This window comes from Phyllobates terribilis, unplaced genomic scaffold (genome assembly GCF_046119375.1).
Source record: "Phyllobates terribilis strain yellow unplaced genomic scaffold, ASM4611937v1 Scaffold_7__3_contigs__length_470593459, whole genome shotgun sequence".
Taxonomy (NCBI): Eukaryota; Metazoa; Chordata; class Amphibia; order Anura; family Dendrobatidae; genus Phyllobates; species Phyllobates terribilis.
In genome coordinates, this window is record NW_027362767.1 from 97276992 (window position 1) to 97297025 (window position 20034).

Consider the following 20034-nt stretch of genomic DNA (forward strand, 5'->3'; position numbering starts at 1 on the left):
GCAGACTTGCAACTATCCACGTGCAAGTCCTTGTCCCAGGGCAGTGTTCAATTGTACCTCCCCTATTCCTTGCAATGCAAGCGCAAGTATGCAGCCTGCCACCCACCCACCCCCAGACTGCAATACCATACTGCTAGCTTGCTTGCACTTGAAATTGGGCCTTTTAGGCATGTGGAGGCAGACGCCAGCCACCATGTCATGGCTGCGTCAGCGGCCTGGTATCCATACTCAGTCCCCAGCCGCCCGGTGGCCGGGTGTCCACCCTTGGTCCCCAGACGCCAGCAGGCGGCCGGGTGTCCATACTCGGTCTCCAGCCGCCCCGCGGCCGGGTGCCCACACACGGTCCCCAGTCGCCTGGGGGCGGCTGGGTGTCCATAAACGGTCCCCAGCCACCCCTATTTCTCCTGGGAACTTCCCCCACACTTTTCTTAGCCTGGCCTGCTTTAGGGCAGCATTGGACGGGCCCACCAGACAACCAGACTGGTCCAGTGGGCCCTGGCTTCTCCATCAGGGGAGTTGAGAGTGCCAAGGTGAGGAGCATGATGATGATAATAGAAGTTAGCATCTGCTTTGCTTTCTTGGAATGCAAGCGTAAGTGTGCAACCTGCTACCCACCCAACCCCAGGCTGCAATACCATACTGCTAGCTTGCTTGCACTTGAATGAAATTTGGCCTTTTAGGCATGTGGAGGCAGATGCCGGCCACCATGTCATGGCTGCATCGGCGGCCTGGTATCCATACTCAGTCCCCAGCCGCCCGGCGGCCGGGTGTCCACGCTCGGTCCCCAGCCGCCAGAGCGCGGCCAGGTGTCCATACTCGGTCCCCAGCCGCCCCGCGGCCGGGTGCCTACACACGGTCCCCAATCGCCTGGGGGCAGCTGGGTGGCCATAAACGGTCCCCAGCAGCCCCTATTTGAAGGACAGCCTAACCACAAACACGTGGACAAGTGAGTCTGGCCAGGGATGGTCCATCGGACTGACGCCGTCACACTGGGTTAATGTTGTGGAAGCCGCGACACAGTTGGACACTGGGATGCAACTTGTCCTCCAGACATAGAGGATTGCTGGTCCTGGGTCAATCAGGCTTCAAAACAAAGTTCAGAAGGTAGACAGCAGCAGGGGTCAGCCTCCTACACAACGAGTAAATTATTCATGATCATGAGGCCATCCATCTCCTTATCTTTCTGTTCCTTGGAATGCAAGCTCATGTATGTAGTAGCGGCTAGGCCTGAGGTGGTCAGCGTTTTGGCGCATATCCTACCTCCTCCGAGGATTGCTGGATGTTTTCCTGCTACTATCCCAGTTCTATGACTCCCGTTAAAACAAAGCTTCAGGTGATGAATGATGGATGAGGTGGTGGCAAAGGAGAAAGAGCAGGAGGAACAGGGACCATTCACATCAATATCAGGCCAATCAACCACACATGTCTTGTAGGATATGATTCTGTACCAAAAGGAGCGGTTCGGCTACACAGTTATAAGGCATACAGTGAGTGCAATGCCTACCAAAATTTTCGAGGCACTCCAATGCCCCTTGGAAGTGACATGGAGGTCAGAGGGCCTTAACTAAACCATTTTTTCCATTTATAGCAACTGGGTCTCCTGTACACTGTTGGCCTAAGCAGTGAATGCAAGGCTTTCCAAAAATTATGAGGAACTGCAATGCCCCTTGAAACAGACGTGGATTACAGCGTACTAAAAACCTTCTACCCATTATTGGGGAGTGGGTCTCCTTTAATGTTCGCCTATGCATTGAAAAGCAAAAGCTGACTAAAATTAGGAGGAAATGCAATGCCCGGTGGAAGAGTCGTGGAGGTGAGAGTTAATTAAAAACAACATTTCAATGCCCCTTGGAAGAGCTCTGGAGTTCAGAGTGGTTTAACAAGATGCTTTTAATGCCCCTTGGAAGAGTGGTGGAGGCCACAGTAGCTTAACAAGATGGTTTTAAAGCCCCTTGGAAGAGACATGGAGGTCAGAGTGGTTTAACAAGACGGTTTTAATGCCCCTTGGAAGAGACGTGGAGGTCACAGTAGCTTAACAAGACGGTTTTAATGCCCCTTGGAAGAGACGTGGAGTTCAGAGTAGCTTAACAAGACGGTTTTAGTGCCCCTTGGAAGATATGTGGAGGTCAGAGTGGTTTAACAAGACTGTTTTAATGCCCCTTGGAAGAGACGTGGAGGTCACAGTAGCTTAACAAGACGCTTTTAATGACCCTTGGAAGAGTGGTGGATGTCACAGTAGCTTAACAAGACTATTTTAATGCGGCTTACAAGAGCCATGCAGTACAGCATATTCAAAACATTATTCTCATTATTGGTGAGTGGGTCTCCCATAGTCTTTGCCTATGCCTTCCAAGCAAAAGCTGCTAAAAATTAGGACGGAGGAACATGCAATGCTGGCAAACAAGAGCCATGCAGTACAGCATTTTCAAAACATTATTCCCATTATTGGGGAGTGGGTCTCCCATAGTCTTTGCCTATGCCTTCCAAGCAAAAGCTGCCAAAAATTAGGCCGGAGGAACTTGCAATGCTGGCAAACAAGAGCCATGCCGTACAGCATATTCAAAACATTATTCCCATTATTGGGGAGTGGGTCTCCCATAGTCCTTGCCTATGCCTTACAAGCAAAAGCTGCCAAAAAATAGGACGGAGGAACTTGCAATGCTGTGTAAGGTGGCGGTGTTCACACCATGCAGTAACTGAGGCAGTGACCCAAGCAAGTCAAACATAAACAGCTTTATTCAGCAACTCACGGGTAAACAGGACAGTCCTCCGATTCGCAGCCGGGTTAACACAAGTCTTTAAACAACGGGTGCCGTGGGCAATGGCCGCGCCGGGCCGCTCAGAGCCTGACAGGTGCAGAGGCTTCACAGGCGTGGGTTCAGCCACACTCAATCCTGCTGAGCTTTCCTGCTATGCTCTTAGCAGGTTCCAACATAGAACACCACTAATCCTTAGTGCAGGGATTTTAAAGGACCTGTGGCAAGCCACTGGAAAACCCGGGTTGGAGGGTAGAGGCCGCCCCACTGCCTCCTGTGACCTCCTCCAAGAAATGAAGGCCCTGCCGGGTTTTACTTAATCTGCCTTAGCCAGGTAGTCTGACCAGGTCATTGCTCACCTTCATTCCTGCATTGCAGCCGCAGCTGTGTCTGTGACTGCAATGCACTCCAATGGATTTAAATAGGTCTCTGTACACATTCTGGGGGATATATAATGTCCCTCATATATGATCCCGGTCACTGCCTCACAGCTGGCAAACAAGAGCCATGCAGTACAGCATATTCAAAACATTATTCCCATTATTGGAGAGTGGGTCTCCCATAGTCTTTGCCTATGCCTTCCAAGCAAAAGCTGCCAAAAATTAGGACGGAGGAACTTGCAATGCTGGCAACACGGACCACGGTCACCCGGGTGGTATAGTGGTGGTGGAGGCTGAGGATAAGGAGAAGAGCAAAATACAGCCGAAATGAGGAAGCGTATACCCATGTGTGGGTGTGAAGCGGTGCATGGGAATACACCTCCCGAAATAACACAGTGGATTTGACTTTATGTTACTCTGCGGTCATTTGGTGGTGATGAGAAGTCTGGCCCAATCCAGCCCTTGTTCATTTTGATAAGGGTCAGCTTGTCCGCATTGTCAGTTGACAGGCGAGTGTGCTGATCAGTTATAATTCCCCCAGCGGCACTAAAAACACGCTCCGATAACACGCTAGCGGCAGGGCAGGCCAGGACCTCCAAGGCGTACAGAGCGAGTTGATTCCAAGTGTCCAGCTTGGATACCCAATAATTAAAAGGCACAGAGGAATCACGGAGGACGCTGGTACGGTCACTATCTTTTGAAACTTTCCACTCCTTGTGAGAGTACCTCACGCCTCAAGGCCTGTAAGCTGGGCGGGTCTCAGAAAACTGTCCCAGAATGTTGACAGTGTTCCCCTGCCTCTGCTGGATTGCAGTTGTGTCTCTCTCGCCTGTACTCCTTGGTTGGTCAACGAACTGTGACTAGTGTTGAGCCACCCCCGTAGTGTTCGAGTTCGGTTCGGTTCGTCGAACACCCGTGTGTTCGCCGAACTGTTCGTCAAACTGTTCGTCGAACACCTTCGAACACCGTTAAAACCAATGGCAGGCAAACAAAAACACATAGAAACACATAGAAAACACCTTCAAAGGTGTCCAAAAGCTGACAAACTGCTCAGAAGACACAACTAACACATGGAAAAGTGACAAGTACATATAGTCATGCGAAAAGAAAAGAGGTGGAGGAGTAAAAGGAGGGGGAGACACAGATATAGGCATGTCATGCCCTTCTAAAATCCAAAAAGTGAGAAGCCGACACGTTCAGTCCGCTCCAGCCCGTGCCACCTCCGCGTCGCCGGGTTTGTGCCAGAGCCGCGGTGAACCCTGACGGCCAGCCCCCCTCTCCCAATACTGGTGCCTGTCCGCTGGTGGGTCGAGCGAGCCCCCCTGTGGTGGAGGCAGCTCTAAGCTTTTTAATTTAAATTGTCTCTCTAATTTGAATGAATACACTTTAAATCCATTTACAAGGATCTATTGGAGGGCAAGTCTCATGCCAGCAGCCGCGTAATTCCAGCTCCAGTAGCGTCCACTAAAGCTGCTGCAGTTAAAAAGCTTTTATAAGGATTGAGCTCGGCTGTCCACCGCAAGGAATCCTACTGCCAGTCCCAGCCCCTATGCCTTGGGGTGCCTCCTGATTCTCTTCACTGAGTATCCCGTGGTCCCGAAGCATTTCCTTTGAAAAAATTAAGTGTCCAAACTACAGGTGGTGTAGCTTGCTTAACAGCCGGGATAATCCGCTGACTAGCAGACACTGCTAATAGGCACAAAGTATTTCCTGGGCTAGATGCAGTTAAAAATTTGTAATTAGATACTCTCGTTGGATGCTGAGAAAGCATTCCATAGAGTCTCCTGGCACGCCATATATGATTCTCTTAAAAAGCTTGGGGTAGGGGTCTAGGGGACCCTTTTATAGCCAAAATCACGGCCCTGTATCGCAATACGTCACCTAGGCTGAAGATAAATGGAACTGTAGCACCCTGAGGGCTCGGTTGCTACAGAGGTATTGCACCTCACCCAGAGGTGTGATATCTCACTCTCAGGTAAGGATGTAGTGTGGATCAGGACCCGACACCTGCATGCATTACACCACATTGCCGTGGGGCAGGGCGACCAATATGCCCCTGAGATGGGCACGACAGTCCCTGTCCCCGGCTGGAGTGGGGGGAGGGAACACTGAGGAAGGGGAACCCTGTAGTGCAGGAGCAGGGAGGAAGCAGTTCCTGGGTGCATTGAGAAGGGAGTATAAAAGGTGGGCACCATCTTAGTTCAGTGCAGAGAAGTCTGAGCAGAAGTGGCAGGGAGCAGGGGCTCTGTATGAGCTCTGCTCCGGAGGCGGGCCTAGTAACAGAGGCCCAGGCCTGGAAGAGGGAGAAGGAAGGAAGAGGAGCGGAGAAGGCTCCAGGAACGAGGAACGAAGGGATCCCAGGGGTGCGGACGGGCGAGTCGCCACCGCACGCCCGAATCCACCTGCGTGGAGGGGTCAGGCCAAAGGGGGAGACCGGTCCCCGAAACTAGTGGAGGCAGGAAACGACACTCAGCTAGAAACAGGAGGCTGTGACATTTTATGTGGCGCGGCCCCTCGCTACACCCGCTAGGAAGGCACCACATAGGGTCAGGGAAACTGGCGCCAAGTTTACCAAGAGGAGGCCCGAGGCAGCCGGACAGAAAGGTTGGTAAGAAAGGCCAGACAAAGGACACACAAATGGGGTCCTGTGAAGCGCTCCAAAGTTATCTGGGAGTTGTCTGAGCCCCTCACCTGGTGAGCACAGTACGACGTGGGCAGCCGTTACCTGCAGACGTGGTCTGGATAATAAGAACTGTGAGTAAAGGCCCTGGACTGCATCACTGACTCCGTGTCGTTACTGCTGCTGCCCTGCACTATCACCCCCATCCTCCGCATACACTGCCCTGAGGCCATACTCCTCCCGTGGGGAGTTATGCTACGCTCTGCTGCACCCACAACACCAGCCTCAGCGGTCTGCCCTGGAGCGGCGGTTCACTCTGACCGCAATCCAAGGGTGGCGTAGTCGGACATTTAAACATCAAAACCACATAAATAGTTCCGCCACTGGTTTGACCGCCCTGAGCCACGGAACCGGGTCGCCGCCACGGAGACTACAACCACCAGCATCCACCAAAAAGGGTCCGGCTCCGGGTGTCCCAAGGCCCAGGGGGCGCGTCAGAACATTTTCATCACCTTTCACAATCACCAATGGGACAAGGCAGGGATGTTCTCTGTCCCCTCTCTTATACATCCTAGTGACGGAGCACCTGCTCTCATCAATTTGCCATAACCCCAATATTAGGTGGATTGAGGTGGGAGGCACCGAGTACAAGTGCTCTCTATTTGCTGATGATGTCCTAGTATATATCACTCAATCACATATATCCATCCATGCTGTTATGGCTGAAATAGATCACTTTGTTACATGGTCAAATTTTAAAATCAATGCAGCGAAGTCTGAGGCCCTCGATGTCTCCCTCCCCAAATCCATATAGGATTCCATCCAGTCCAACTTTCCCTTTGCCTGGCCCTCACAGGGTGTCAAATACTTAGGAATTCCTATTCATAGAGACCTCTCCCATCTATGTTATCTTAATTTTGGGCCCTTTATTGAACAACTCCATACAGACCATGGTTGGCAAGTTAGAACTGTAAGATTCACTATGTGAACCACTGGTGTTTTGTGGAAAAGCACATGTACACTGTGTTCCAAATTATTATGCAAAAAGTGTTTAGGAGTGATAAGGGAAGAATTTGTTTGTCAGTTAAACTCATTGATGGTGATGTGTGTCAGGGCTCTTTATATCACTGTAACCAATTGCAGACACCTGTGCTAATTAGTTTGGCAGGTGTTTCCAATGAAAGGCAAGACTAATTAAGAAGGCTGTCTCACATTATTAAGCAGCCTACATTTTCTGCCAAAATGGGAAAGAAAAAGGATGTGTCGGCTGCTGAGAAGCAACAAATTGTGGAGTGTTTAGGTCAAGGCATGACTACAATCAACATTGTGCGATGATCAGGATGAAGTGTCTTGGCAATCAAGAAGTATGTAGCTGATTCACAGTACACACGTGTGCGTGCTGATAAGGGCAAATTGAGGACTCTTTCCTACAGGCAATTACATCAGGTTGAAACAGCAGCGGCAAAAAAGCCTGGTCATAGCAGCAGACAAGTTTTTGAAGCTGCTGGTGCCTCCAACGTCCCCCGAACAACAAGATGCAGGGTCCTTCAGAGGTTTGCAGCTGTGCATACGCCATCCTGTTGACCTCCTCTATCCACTTCACACAAGCAGAAACGGCTCCAGTGGGCCAAACATTACATGAAGACTGATTTCAAAACTGTTTTGTTCACGGATGAGTGCCGTGCAGCGCTCGATGGTCTAGATGGATGGAGTGGAGGATGGCTGGTTGATGGACACCCCACGCAAATACGGCTACAGCGCCAACAAGGAGGAGGTGGAGTAATGTTTTGGGCTGGAATCATGGGGAGAGAGATTGTCGGCCCCTTTAGGATCCCTGAAGGCGCTAAAGATGAACTCCATAATGTATGTGGATTTTCTCAAACAGCACTTCCTGCCATGGTTCAAGAAGAAGAACCGTGTATTTCACAGCAAGATCATTTTTTTGCATGATAATGCACCATCTTATGCTGCACATAAAACATCTGCATCTCTGGCTGATATGGGCATAAAAGGGGACAAACTTATGGTGTGACCCCCATGCTCCCCTGACCTCTACCCCATTCAGAACCTTTGGAGCATCATTAAAAGGAGTGTCTATGATGGCGGGAGGCAGTTCACATCTAAGCAACACCTCTGGGAGGGTATTCTGTCCTCATGCAAAACAATTGAAGCAGAAACCATCCAAAACCTGACAAATTCAATGGACGAGAGAGTTCAGAAGCTCCTTTCGAACAAGGGGTCCTATGTGAAAATGTAACATCACCTAGAATAAAGTTTTGAGTTGAAAACTGTTTGATTTCAGTTTCTAACAACCTGCTAATGCTTATAATTTCAAAAATGACCATTTTTTTGGTCTTTATTAAAATGAAAAGGTTGATCGAAAAGTTTGGGGGATCTAAGAGTGTGGCAACCCAGTAGTCATGATTACTTCGAATTCTGACAATATGAGGGTCATGCTGCAGGTAGTGCAGCAAGAAGGCACTTATGTGTCTTGCGCATCTCGGAGCCCCAAAATTATTTTCCGGGCTAGATGCAGCTAAAAATTATTATTAATTTTAAATCTGGTGAAGCTTTAGTATAGATGGCCTAATAGGATCAGTGCTGCACACTGCTACAAAGCCCAAATTATTTTCCAGTCAAGATACAGATAAACATGATTAGTAATTTTAAATCTGGTGGAGCTTATTATAGATGGCCTAATAGAATCAGTGCTGCACACTGCTACAAAGCCCAAATTATTTTCCAGCCAAGATACAGATAAACATGATTAGTAATTTGAAAGCTTAAAACGGTTGGTAGGGTGATTTTAACCAATCATCAAGCTTTTACTCTCCCCAGGATGACACAGGGGTAGAAAAGTCGTTTCGGATCCATGATTTGTTCATCTTTATGAACGCGAGTCTGTCTACATTATCAGTGGAGAGCCGCGTGCGCTTATCTGTCAGCACACCACCAGCAGCGCTGAACACACGTTCAGACAGAACGCTGGCTGCGGGGCATGACAAGATCTCCAAGGCGTAAGTGGCTAGCTCCGGCCATTTATCCAGATTGGAAGCCCAAAAAGAGCAAGGGTCCAGTGACACAGTCATGGCTTCAATGTTTACTTGGAGATACTCCTGTACCATCGTCTCTAGGCGTTGACTATGTGTCAGACTTCTTGTCTCCTGTGGCCTTGCAAAGGATGGGCTAAAAAAGTGGTGAAATGATTCCGCAAAATTGATGTTACCAGCAGATACTGTGGTTCTGTTACGGTTTGAGTGCTGAACACTTGACGGTCCCACGGTTGGCAAGTTGGAACTGTGAGATTCACTACGTGCACCACTGGTATTTTGTGGAAAAGCACATGTAAGATTCTGCAACAGTCTCTGCTGATACTCCTGCATGCGTGCATCCCTTTCTATGGCAGGAATAATTTCTGCAAATTTACTTTTGTACCGGGGATCTAACAGTGTGGCAACCCAGTAGTCAGGATTATTTCTAATTCTCACAATTCGAGGGTCATGTTGCAGGTAGTGCAGCAAGAAGGCACTCATGTGTGCTGCGCATCCAGGAGCACCAAGTCCCTGTTGTGTTGGTGGCGAGGTAACAATCATGCTTCCTTCCTCTGTCCTCTCCCCCCAACCTCGCACAACAGAAATGTGATCAAGGTCTCCCTCATCTGATGAGTCTTCCATCAGTTCGTCCTCCACTTCTTCCTGGGCTCCTGCACCTTCCTCACTAGTTTGGCTGCTACCATGCGCCCTGGTAAAACCATCTCCCCCACCCTCACATGCTTGCCGCCTTGGTGCTGCCGACCGTCTGGACCTTGCAGATGTTAGCCCTTCCGCATACAACTCCTCCTCCTCTACTTCCTCCACCTCCTCTTGTGCCACCACCTGACTCCGAATTCTGTTTAATATGTGCTCCAGCATGTAAATCACCGGAATAGTCATGCTGATAATGGCATCGTCAGCACTAAACATCTTCGTCGCCATTTCAAAACTGTGCAGAAGGGTGCATAGGTCCCTGATCTGAGACCACTCCTCCAGCGTGATTTGCCCCACCTCTGGATCTCGTTGGCCCAGGCTATACGTCAGAATGTATTGCACCAGGGCTTGTCGGTGCTGCCACAGTCGCTGCAACATGTGCAGAGTTGAATTCCACCGGGTAGGCACATCGCATTTTAGCCGGTGAAGTGGCAGGCCCAACGACTTCTGTAGAGATGTAAGTCGCTGAGCTGCGGGATGCGAACGGCGGAAGTGAGCACACAGCGACCGTGCCCTCTGCAGAAGGCCATCTAGTCTGGGATAGTGGGCTAAAAATTGCTGGACAACCAGGTTTAACACGTGAGCCATACAAGGCACGTGTGTGACACTGCCCCGGCGAAGGGCCGCACCCAGGTTTGCAGCATTGTCGCACACGGCCTTCCCTGGTTTCAGGTCCAGTGGAGACAACCATTCATGAAATTGGTTCTCCAGAGCTGACCACAACTCCTCAGCTGTGTGACTCACATTTCCCAGACATTTCAATGTAAAAACCGCCTGATGACGTTGAGCCCTACTGCCAGCATAGTAAGGAGGTGTGCAGGATCCCTTCTGCGCAGTTAGAAAGCTTGTGGCATGACCAGACAGGCTTTGGGTGCAGGTGGAAGACCGAGAGGAGGTTGAGGAGGCAGAAGCAGTGGAGGAACTTTGACATAAAGAGGATTGACGCACAACTCGTGGGGACGGCAAGACTTGGACAGCAGCCCCTTGTCCTGCTGTCACCATAGTTACCCAGTGCCCAGTCAGCGACATGTAACGCCCCTGTCCATGCCTACTCGTCCAAGTGTCTGTGGTGAAATGCACCCTGTCACACACAGAGTTTCTCAAAGAAGCGGTGATGTTGTGTGCGACATGCTGGTGGAGCGCAGGCACACCTTTCTTTGAGAAGTAGTGCCGACTGGGCATCTGGTACTGGGGCACTGCGACGGACATAAGGTCTCGAAAATCCTCTGTGTCCACCAGGCGGAAAGGCAGCATTTCTGTAGCCAAGAGCTTGCAGATGGTGAAATTCAACCTCTTAGCTTTCTCATGGCTAGGAGGAAATGGTCTTTTACTTGTCCACATCTGAGGGACCGAGGGCTGGCTATTGTGCTTAGACGGGGTTGATAAGGGTGTCCCCGGCAAACTGCCGGTCTGTGAGGAAGATGCAGGCGGACATGTTAGGTTGCCTTGATCCAAAGGTGGTGCTATCGATGTCGGACAGCGCTCAACACCAGCTGGTGTTACCACCTCCAAAGAAAATGATGACCTGCCAATCACGCTGGCTGTTGCGGGTAAAGAGGTGGCAGGTCTGCGCCCCAAAACAGGTGTGACTGCTGTCCCCCCAGTCACAGAGGATGAAGAGGCCGCGGATGCACAAGATATGGCAGACGGTGGTTGGCCCGGCCGGCTAGGCCGCATTGTAGCACACTGAGCTTCCCACTGCAACTTATGCTTCATGTCCATGTGCCGGTTCATGCATGAAGTACTCAAACTATGTATTTTTTGGCCTCTACTTAGCTTTTGCTGACAAATGTTACAGATAACACGAGTTGGGTCATCTTTATCGATCTGAAAAAATGCCCAGGCTATGCAAGGCTTAGCACCCATGCGACCTGAAGAGCCACCACGACTTGTGGTGAGAGGCAGAGTTGTGTTTGAGGATGCAGTTGTTGACGTACTTCAAGATGTACATCACTGTACAGGAAAGCGCAACATGACCTCGTCGTCACGAGCATCTTCCTCCACCTCCTCTGCTGACCTCATCTCTTGGCTGACTGTGGGTTGACAGTAAGTGGGATCTCCAACCTCATCATCATCACCCTGTGCGTTATCACACCCGTCGTCCTCAGAGCCAACCTGTTCCTGCCCTGACAAAAAACTAAAGTTGTCGCTCCAATCAGGTATTTGAGTCTTATCATCGTCTTCCTCATTGTCTCCACCAACAGGAGTTACAGTTTGGGAATGAGGGTCTACATTATGGTCAGAACCTTCTGCGTCTGGTCCTGGATCCGACTCATAAAGATTCTGGGCATCAGTGCAGATCATTTCCTCGTCTGGATTCACAGAAGCGCTGGAGTCAACCTCTGATTCCCAGGCTATAGTATGAGTAAACAGCTCTGCAGACTCAACCATCTGTTCTACCTCATGCTCAGACGGGCAGCTGGAGATTTGGGAGCTGTGAGGAAGCAAGTGCGATTGGGGTGACACCTTTGAGGACTGGAGTATTTGTGATGTTGAAGTTGATGTGGAGGAGAGCCCACTTAAAGGAGCACTTGATATCCGTTGAAGCACCTGCTGTTTTTGTGCCTCATCTGGAATTTGTAGCGATTGGCGTGGCCGTAAGAAAGGGATCTTATCACATTGTCCGCTAAAAGAAGTAGACATTTTAGTTTGGCTGGAAGATGGTCTTTCTTCTGCAGATGTTACTGTTGCTTTAACACCTACCCCACGGACACAACCTTTTTTCCCCTTCCCAACACGCCTATTCCCCTTTCCACCAGCAGCAGGCCTTTTTCCACTCATTTTGGTGGTTAACTAATTCACAACTCTGGAGTTGTTTGCACAAAAAAACAATGGATGGGAACCGAGCAGAGCTGAGTGGCCAAACTGTGGTATTAGGCCAAAACTATTGGCTGGGTTAGATGCAGAAAAAAATTATATTCAATTTGCAACCTGATGGAGGTCAGTATAGATGGACTAATAGAGAAAGTCCCACACACTGCTAGAAGGCCAAATATTTTTTCAGAGCTAGATGCAGATAAAAATTATTTTTAATTTGCAACCTGATGGAGGTCAGTATAGATGGACTAATAGAGAAAGTCCCACACACTGCTAGAAGGCCAAATATTTTTTCAGAGCTAGATGCAGATAAAAATTATATTCAATTTGCAACCTGATGGAGGTCAGTTTAGATGGACTAATAGAACAAGTCCCACACACAGCTAGAAGCCCAAATATTTTTTCAGAGGTACTGTAGATGCAGATAAAAATTATTTTTAATTTGCAACCTGATGGAGGTCAGTATAGATGGACTAATAGAGAAAGTCCCACACACTGCTAGAAGGCCAAATATTTTTTCAGAGCTAGATGCAGAAAAAAATTATTTTCAGTTTGCAACCTGATGGAGGTCAGTATAGATGGACTAATAGAGAAAGTCCCACACACTGTTAGAAGGCCAAATATTTTTTCAGAGCTAGATGCAGATAAAAATTATTTTTAATTTGCAACCTGATGGAGGTCAGTATAGATGGACTAATAGAGAAATTCCCACACACTGCTAGAAGGCCAAATATTTTTTCAGAGCTAGATGCAGATAAAAATTATTTTTAATTTGCAACCTGATGGAGGTCAGTATAGATGGACTAATAGAGAAAGTCCCACACACTGCTAGAAGGCCAAATATTTTTTCAGAGCTAGATGCAGATAAAAATTATATTCAATTTGCAACCTGATGGAGGTCAGTATAGATGGACTAATAGAACAAGTCCCACACACAGCTAGAAGCCCAAATATTTTTTCAGAGGTACTGTAGATGCAGATAAAAATTATTTTTAATTTGCAACCTGATGGAGGTCAGTATAGATGGACTAATAGAGAAAGTCCCACACACTGCTAGAAGGCCAAATATTTTTTCAGAGCTAGATGCAGAAAAAAATTATATTCAGTTTGCAACCTGATGGAGGTCAGTATAGATGGACTAATAGAGAAAGTCCCACACACTGCTAGAAGACCAAATATTTTTTCAGAGGTACTGTAGATGCAGAAAAAAATTATTTTTAATTTGCAACCTGATGGAGGTCAGTATAGATGGACTAATAGAGAAAGTCCCACACACTGCTAGAAGGCCAAATATTTTTTCAGAGCTAGATGCAGACAAAAAATTATTTTTAATTTGCAACCTGATGGAGGTCAGTATAGATGGACTAATAGAGAAAGTCCCACACACTGCTAGAAGGCCAAATATTTTTTCAGAGCTAGATGCAGATAAAAATTATATTCAATTTGCAACCTGATGGAGGTCAGTATAGATGGACTAATAGAACAAGTCCCACACACAGCTAGAAGCCCAAATATTTTTTCAGAGGTACTGTAGATGCAGATAAAAATTATTTTTAATTTGCAACCTGATGGAGGTCAGTATAGATGGACTAATAGAGAAAGTCCCACACACTGCTAGAAGGCCAAATATTTTTTCAGAGCTAGATGCAGATAAAAATAATTTTTAATTTGCAACCTGATGGAGGTCAGTATAGATGGACTAATAGAGAAAGTCCCACACACTGCTAGAAGGCCAAATATTTTTTCAGAGCTAGATGCAGAAAAAATTTATATTCAGTTTGCAACCTGATGGAGGTAAGTATAGATGGACTAATAGAGAAAGTCCCACACACTGCTAGAAGGCCAAATATTTTTTCAGAGCTAGATGCAGATAAAAATTATTTTTAATTTGCAACCTGATGGAGGTCAGTATAGATGGACTAATAGAGAAAGTCCCACACACTGCTAGAAGGCCAAATATTTTTTCAGAGCTAGATGCAGATAAAAATTATATTCAATTTGCAACCTGATGGAGGTCAGTATAGATGGACTAATAGAACAAGTCCCACACACAGCTAGAAGCCCAAATATTTTTTCAGAGGTACTGTAGATGCAGATAAAAATTATTTTTAATTTGCAACCTGATGGAGGTCAGTATAGATGGACTAATAGAGAAAGTCCCACACACTGCTAGAAGGCCAAATATTTTTTCAGAGCTAGATGCAGAAAAAAATTATATTCAGTTTGCAACCTGATGGAGGTCAGTATAGATGGACTAATAGAGAAAGTCCCACACACTGCTAGAAGGCCAAATATTTTTTCAGAGCTAGATGCAGATAAAAATTATATTCAATTTGCAACCTGATGGAGGTCAGTATAGATGGACTAATAGAACAAGTCCCACACACAGCTAGAAGCCCAAATATTTTTTCAGAGGTACTGTAGATGCAGATAAAAATTATTTTTAATTTGCAACCTGATGGAGGTCAGTATAGATCAACTAATAGAGAAAGTCCCACACACTGCTAGAAGGCCAATATTTTTTCAGAGGTAGATGCAGAAAAAAATATATTCAGTTTGCAACCTGATGGAGGTCAGTATAGATGGACTAATACAACAAGTCCCACACACAGCTAGAAGCCCAATAGTTTTTCAGAGCTAGATGCAGAAAAAAATTATATTCAATTTGCAACCTGATGGAGGTCAGTATAGATGGACTAATAGAATGATGCTATGCCCAAAAGATTTTACTTCACTAGGTGCAGTAAAAAAATTGGTATTCTATACACAGGTGGTATATCTTGCAACACAGATAGGCTACTCCACTGACTAACACACTCTGCAATAGGCCAAAAAGGATTAGCTTTGCTAGATTCAGCCAAATGCTGTGAAAAAAACTTGCACAGCACTGGCACAGACCTGCCTTGCAAAAACTGATAGGAACTGATGTAACCTAGTCCTGAAAAGGACTCCAATTACAATTAGTCTTTACTCCCACAATCTATCTATTTAAGAGCACAGACCTGCCTGATAAAAGTCGTAGGAAATGCTGTAACCTAGTCCTTAAAAGGACTGCAATCACAACTATTCCCTACTCCCAAGCTATCTGTAGATTTGTGCGAAAATTGGCTTGAAATTAACAAGGTATAGCGCACACAGCAACAGCGGTGCCGTCTAACACGCAGCTGCAGCAGTGAGAAAATGGTGGCGACGGGGAAAATGGCTTGGTCTTATAGGGCAAGGACATGTGACATACACTGCCAATGACACATGCCCTTGCTTGTGTGAAAAAAAGCACTTCGCTCCGTGTGTGCGCTGCTGATAGGCTGACAGATTGCACCTCCCCACTGTAAAAGCGGGAAAGAGAAAAAAAAATGGAGATCTTCATTGTTCCTGCAGAGATCCATCCCCTGCCCCTCCCCCCACCCCGCTGTACACTCAAACTGCGTATTAACATTAATTTTCATCATTACTGAGAAAAAATCCAGTTATGATTTTGGTGCACGAACAGTTATCAAACATAACCTCGAACAGCCGAATTTTTCTCAAATTGTTCGTGTTCGCCGAACGGCTCGAACACTGCCCAAAACAGCTCGAATTTGAGATTGGCGAACAGTTCGAGTAGAACAACGCTCATCTCTAACTGTGACCTCTGCTGCTAGCGTGTTCAGATGGGAATTTTTTTTTAACAGTTCTGCAGCAAAGGCATTCTGGTACTGCCACATTTTTGTAGACCTCTCCACCTCAGGAATAAGAGAGTGAAAGTTCTCCTTGTAGCGGGGGTCTAAAAGTGTCACCAACCAGTAATGACTGTCACCCAACATTTTGACAACGCGAGGGTCACGGTTAAGGCAGCGTAACATAAAGTCAGCCATGCGTGCCAGACTGGTAACAGGCAAGACTTCCGTGTCCTCACCAAGATGACGACTGACCATGCTCTCCTCCTGCTCCTCTTCCTCCTCCCCCCTGTCCTCAGGCCACCCACGCTGAACCGACGGTATGACAGTTGTACAGGTACTACAGTCTACAGCGCATGATACCAGCTCCTGTTCTTCCTCCTCCTTCTCCTCCTCCTCTCCCTCATTGTCCCCCAATGCACGTTGGGATGAGATGAGGCTGGGCTGTGTGTAATCGCTCGTTACGGCTTCTTGATCCATCTCATCAAACTCTGGATGCAATGCCTCCTCTTTTATTCTCTGCAGAGAGCGTTGCAAAAGACAGACAAGTGGGATGCTGACGCTAATAATGGCGTCATCGCCACTCACCATCTTGGTGGACTCCTCAAAGTTTGTCAGGATGGTACATATGTCAGACATCCAGGTCCACTCCTGAGGTCTTATGTGTGGAGTCTGACCTGATTATCGACGGCCTTGTTGCAGCTGGTACTCCACAACTGCTCTCTTCTGCTCACAAATCCATTGCAACATGTGGAGGGTAGAGTTACAACATGTGGGGACATCACACACCAGTCGGTGTGCCGGAAGCTGCAAACGCTGCTGCAACACAGCAAGGGCGGCGGAAGCTGTAGCCGACATCCGAAAATGAGCTGACAGGCGGCGTACTTTGACAAGCAGATCTGGCAACTCGGGGTACGATTTAAGAAACCGCTGAACCAAGAGGTTAAGCACATGAGTCAGGCATGGTACGTGTGTGATCTCGCCTCGCCTCAGAGCCGCCACCAGGTTACGGCCATTGTCACACACGACTATGCCTGGATGTAGGTTCAGCGGTCTCAGCCACAGATCTGCCTGCTCTTTCACAGCTGTCCACAACCCACAAGCAGTGTGTTACGCTCACGCCCGAACTGACTGGCGTGAGCGTGATTAGTGATCCCACTGTACCATGAACCGAGGAGTGCCTGGGGGGACGTAACTAAGTATCAACCCGATCCGACCAAGGTTGCATAGCAGCTCAGTCGACTCCGTGAACCAGGGAGGAACCGAGCAGAGGGACCAGGTGCTACTCCAGGTCAGACCCCGGTCACAGCTATTGACCCACACCGGGGAATGCAGGAACAGGCAGGTTAGCTGGTATGCAGACAGGTGGGTACTGGCAGGCACAGCTGGTAAGACAGCAGGTGGGTACTGGCAGGCACAGCTGGTATGAGGGCAGGTGGGTACTGGCAGGCACGGCTGGTATGCAGACAGGCAGGTACTGACAGGCACGGCTGGAATGCAGACAGGCAGATACTGGCAGGTATGAACGCAGGCTGGATAGGGACCAGTACAGACTGGGATACAGGAACAGAGCCACAGGTGCGGTGGACTAGCAGAGCAAAACCGCAGGAGCGGTGAACAAGCAGAGTGGAGCAATACCGCAGGTGCGGTGAGCAAGCAGAGCAGAGCAAAACCGCCGGTGCGGTGAACAAGCAGAGCGGAGCCAAACCGGCGGTGCGGTGAACAAGCAGAGCAGAGCAAAACCGCAGGTGCGGTGAACAAGCAGAGCAGAGCAAAACCGCAGGTGCGGTGAACAAGCAGAGCGGAGCAAAACCGCAGGTGCGGTAGACAAGCAGAGCGGAGCAAAACCGCAGGTGCGGTGAACAAGCAGAGCGGAGCAAAACCGCAGGTGCGGTGAACAAGCAGAGCAGAGCAAAACCGCAGGTGCGGTGAACAAGCAGAGCGGAGCAAAACCGCAGGTGCGGTGAACAAGCAGAGCGGAGCAAAACCGCAGGTGCGGTGAACAAGCAGAGCAGAGCAAAACCGCAGGTGCGGTGAACAAGCAGAGCAGAGCAAAACCGCAGGTGCGGTGAGCAAGCAGAGCGGAGCAAAACCGCAGGTGCGGTAAACAAGCGGAGCAGAGCGGAACCGCCGGAGCGGTGAACAAGCAGAGCAGAACAGAACTGCAGGTGCGGTAAACAAGCGGAACAGAGCAGAACTGCCGGAGCGGTGAACAAGCAGAGCAGAGCAGAACAGAACCCCAGGTGCGGTAAACAAGCGGAGCAGAGCGGAACCGCTGGAGCGGTGAACAAGCAGAGCAGAACAGAGCAGAAGGTGAAGGCAGACAGGACAGGGCTCTGTTCACATGGAACAGACTGGAAAATACAGGAAGATGGTTAGAACACAGGAGGTAGATACGGAGGCAGGGAAAGGGGACAAACAGAACCAGATACACACAAGGTACTTACAATGAAGTAGCGGGTGGACACAAAACTCACAAACAGAAGTACAGAGACAACGAGTTGGAGTTAGGTGCAGATTCAGACACTGCAGGAAAAGGGAAGGTACGGACATAGAGAGAAACAAGTAACGGGCTAGGACACTGTTCAGACAGGAACTGAACCGGGAACAAGATACAGGAATGAGCCTGGGAACTCAGCCCCCAGAGTGGCGGAAACAGACTAGATACAGGACAGAACCTGGCAACTCAGTTGCAAAAGACAAACTGAGTGAAAGTGTTGCTCAGGCACCTCCTACTGGGTGGAGGGGGTTTAAGTATCCAGTGACTCACAGCAATAGGCTGGGGACACATTAGGACTATGCACACAGTAGCTATAAGAAACAAGCAGAAAGCCACGCCGACGCCCTAAGCAATCAGACAAGAGACATGGACAGAGCAGGTACTGGAGCAAAGAGTGCAGCATGAACTGACAGGTAAGATTGCGGTCTTGCATGGTGGGAGGTGGTGCACCATGCAAGTGACGCGCCCCCTGGGCCGTGTACGCACATGTGTGGGGTTACCCGGAGCCGGGTCTCTGTGGGTTGTAGTCTCCATGGCGGCGACCCGGTCCCGTGGCTCAGGGTGGTCAAACCAGTGGCAGTCTTTTATGGGGTTTTTGTGGTTTAATGTCCGACTACGCCACCCGTGGATTGCGGTCAGTGCAGACTGCCACTGCAAGGCCGACCGCTGGGGCTGATGGTGTATGCCGCTGAGGTAGTGTGACTCCCCACGGGAAGAGTGCAGCCCCAGGGCAGTGTAGTAGATGGTGGGGGTGATGGTGCGGGCGTCCCAGCACTAGTAGTGCTGTATGCTGTGAGAAAGCACAGAGACAAGGTGTTGCAGTTCAGGTTCTTTACTCACAGTTCTCATCCAGGTCACTTGTGCACAGATAGGACCGCCCGAGCCGTGCTGCGTCCACCAGGCAGGGGGCTCGATCAACCCCCAGGCAATTCCGGAGTGTGGCACAGGACTCCCTTCTATTCTTTCGTCAGCCGTGCCCCACCAGTGACACTACTTCTGTCCAGCTGCCTCGGGTCTTCTCTTGGGAGGCTGGGTGTCCACTTCCCTGACCCTATGTGGTGTGCCTTTCTAGTAGGTGTAGTGAGGGGTCGCACCAGTAAATGGTCACGACCGCCGGTCCTTGGCTGAGGATTAGTCGCCTCCACTACCTTGGGATCCGGTACCCTGTTCTGCCAACCCGTCACCTGCAATCTCCTGGGTCCTTAGGGTTCCTTCTGCCTTCGTGTCTCTGGGCCTCTCTTGGTGTTCTGTTCCTTCTTACTTTCCTTTCTGTTCCTTTCTGTTTCCGTTCCTCTCCTCTGGCTCTGGCCTCCACTCCAGGCCTGCCTCGTGGAACTGGGCCCAGACTGAGCCGCAGCTCCCTGTCAGCCCTCTCTGGCTGAACTCCTTCTCTCCTCCAACTCTCTGCACTCACTTCTTCTCTTTCAGTGCTGGCTGGGCCTCACAGGCTAGGCCCGCCTCTGGAGCAGAGCTCCACAGAGGCCCTGCTCTGTCACTTCCTCTCTCAGACTGAACTGAACACTGAATTAAGATGGTGCCCACCTCTTATACCTCTCTGC